Below are 3,041 nucleotides of genomic sequence, written 5' to 3'. Positions count from 1 at the left end.
CCTAAAGCTTTTCAACTCACTTATGTCCTGACCCATGTTTGCAAGCATTCCTTCTATCCTGTTTAATTGATCTTGAAATTGTTGGTTCGGATTAGGTTGGGCAGGTTGATTATTTTGGCCATGATATGGTGGTTGGGAGTAAGTGTTTTGTGTGGCTTGGTATGATCTTTGGTTGGAGTTTTGGTATGTGGAATTGTTATGTTGGTTGGGGTTGTAAGGTTTGTGGTTTTGTGGTTGGGTTTGCTGGTTTCCCTACCCAAAGTTTGGATGGTTTTTTCAGCCTGGGTTGTAAGTGTTGGAATGTGGATCATATGGTTGCCTTTGTTGATTTCCCATATAGTTGGCCTCTTCCCAATCACCTCCTTCAGTGCTTACTTCCTCTTGATCTTGTGTGTGTATTGCAGCCACTTGATTTGTTTCTAATTTCCTGGTGAGCTCTGCTAGTTGCTTGGCAAACACCTTGTTTTGGGCTAGAATTGTATCAACATGGTTCAGCTCCATGACTCCCTTAGTGTTGGTGTCTCTCTGAAGCATAGTAGTACTCATTCTCAGCCACTGTCTCAATCACTTCAATGGCTTCTTCCACAGTCTTTTTCCTGTTCAATGAACCTCCTGATGAATGGTCTACAGCCTTCCTTGATTCATAAGAAAGTCCATCATAGAAAATATGCAATTGCACCCAGTCATGGAACATGTCTGGTGGGCATTTCCTTGTCAAATCCTTGAACCTCTCCCATGCCTCGTAGAGAGTTTCACCATCTTGTTGTCTAAAAGTCTGAACCTCAGATCGAAGCCTATTGACCTTTTGTGGGGGGTAGAAATGTGCCAGAAACTTGCTTTCCACCTCATCCCAGGTTGTTAGGCTCCCCCTTGGGAATGATTCCAGCCACTTAGCTGCCTTGTCCCTAAGTGAAAATGGGAACAAGAGCAGTTTATAGGCATCTTCCTGGACTCCATTGGACTTCACAGTGTCGCAAATTCTCAGGAATTTTGTGAGATGTTGGTTTGGATCTTCATTAGCACTCTCACCAAATGAACAATGATTCTCCACCAGTGATATTAGCTGTGGTTTGAGTTCAAAATTGTTGGCCTGAATGGGTGGTTTCTGAATGCTGCTACCACAATTCCCAGAGGTTGGGTTTATGTATGAACCAAGAACCCTCCTCTCGGGAATGGCATTGTTTCCATCAGCTCTCTCATGGTTGTGAACTTCTCTATCCATGTTGAGATCTAGAGCTTCCTCAAAATTGTCCTCAGATTCTCCTTCAGATTCTTCTTCTCCCAGTACTCTCTTCCCTCTTGCTTCCCTTCTAAGTTTATGAAGGGTCCTCTCTGGTTCGGTATATGGAGGAGTTGATGTCTCTCCTCTCCTACCTATCATACAAGAACACAGCACAGGCAACAAACAAGTGAAATACTCTTGGTTAATGGAAGAGTATGGTTAGAGCAGTTGAGGAATTAATTCAAATAGTTAGTGAGTCAGTGAGTTAGTTGCTTGAATTTAAAGGCATAAAGAAAGAAAGCAAGTAATAGAGTGCAGAAATTAAAATTCAACAAGTAACTTGAACTGAATTAACAAAACAAGAAAAATGCTCAATCTAGTTAACTTCCAATTTGAGAATTGTCAATCGAAAACCAATCCCCGGCAACGACGCCATAAACTTGATGCTACGATTTTAGGAAATTGCACGATCGGCAAAAATTCCTTCCGGCAAGTGCACCGGTTATCGTCAAGTAAAAACTCACAATAGAGTGAGGTCGAATCCCACAAGGATTGGTTGAGTGAGCAATTCGGATTAGAAGTGTGTTCTAGTTGAGCGGAATCAAGATTTAGATGAGAATTGCGGAATGTAAAATTGGCGGGAAACGTAAATGGCAAGAAATTGAAATTGCGGAATCTTAAATTGCATGAATTAAAGAGCGAGAAGCTAAATTGCTAAAATTAAAAAGGGATCGGGGTGATTGCATGAATTTAATTGCAGAATGTAAAGAGAAAGTGGTAGATCAGAAATGGGGAATTCATTGGGTTTCAGGAGATATTGAGATCTCCGAATCAAAACATTTTTATCCCTTCCTCAACCAATGCGTTCATTGAATTTTGCTTGGCAATCTTATATGATTGGATCCCAATCCCTTGGCTCACCAATTCTCTCTAAAAACAAACAAATTCCCAATCCCTTGGTTTAAATGTTCATAAGAAGAGATGAGGCTCGATCACTGATTATACCACACAGTTTCATGAACCACAATTTGGTAGGATTACATGTCACAATATCCATCCAAACCCCAATCCAATTCACTGTGAGAAAGCTTCTCTAGCATGAATCCTCCATTCCTTTCCCAAGGTTCCGAAGGATTCCAATTATGGATAGTTTCTTTCCCAAGACAACTAACCAATGGAATTAGATCGAGAAGCTTTCTAACAAAAATTCAAGAGAAAAGATTGAAGAAGAAGATAAAAACTATTATTGATTCATTGAATTACAATAGAGCTCCCTAACCCAATGAAAGGGGGTTTAGTGAGTCATAGCTCTGAATTCAATTACAAAAAGTATGAAAACTCGAAAAATGATCCCCCAAAATTTTTCTAACTAACTTAAATTCTATCCTATTTATACACTTTCTAAATTGAGCTCCTGTTGTGTTTCTTGGGCTTTGAGGCCTTTCCCTGATTTCCTTTTGCTTTGGGTTTATGATCCATAATCCTGATGAGGCTGCTGATCCAATTCTGTAACATTCATTGAGCCAACTTAGTGATAATCAAGTAATGACACATGACTCAACAAATTGAAATTCCAGACTCATCAATTCTTCAGGCCCAATCCCATAAACCATGATATTCAATTGGGTTTCATACCAGAGTACGTTTAAGTTAATGTTTGTGCTCAAATGCTAACTTAAAACTGCAATAACTTTGGCCCAGAAACCTTTTCAAATAGTGGCGTTTAAGTTGCAGTTTAAGCTTAAACTGAAGCTTAAACTGGAACTTAAACGTTGGACACTCCTGGAGGTGGTATAACTCAAGCACGTTTAAGCTTCAG

The 3,041-nt window shown here is 39.9% G+C and overlaps 1 non-coding gene across 1 annotated transcript; it reads left to right on the top strand.

The window, feature by feature from the left end:
* Window positions 1-692: 692 nt before the first annotated feature.
* Window positions 693-796, top strand: LOC130970886 (small nucleolar RNA R71). Its single transcript, XR_009082133.1, has one exon. It is a non-coding gene; the product is annotated as a small nucleolar RNA R71 (small nucleolar RNA).
* Window positions 797-3,041: the final 2,245 nt, after the last annotated feature.

Source organism: Arachis stenosperma, chromosome 3 (genome assembly GCF_014773155.1).
Source record: "Arachis stenosperma cultivar V10309 chromosome 3, arast.V10309.gnm1.PFL2, whole genome shotgun sequence".
NCBI lineage: Eukaryota > Viridiplantae > Streptophyta > Magnoliopsida > Fabales > Fabaceae > Arachis > Arachis stenosperma.
Note: the sequence above shows the minus strand (reverse complement) of the source record. Positions and strands in the feature narration are given on the sequence as shown.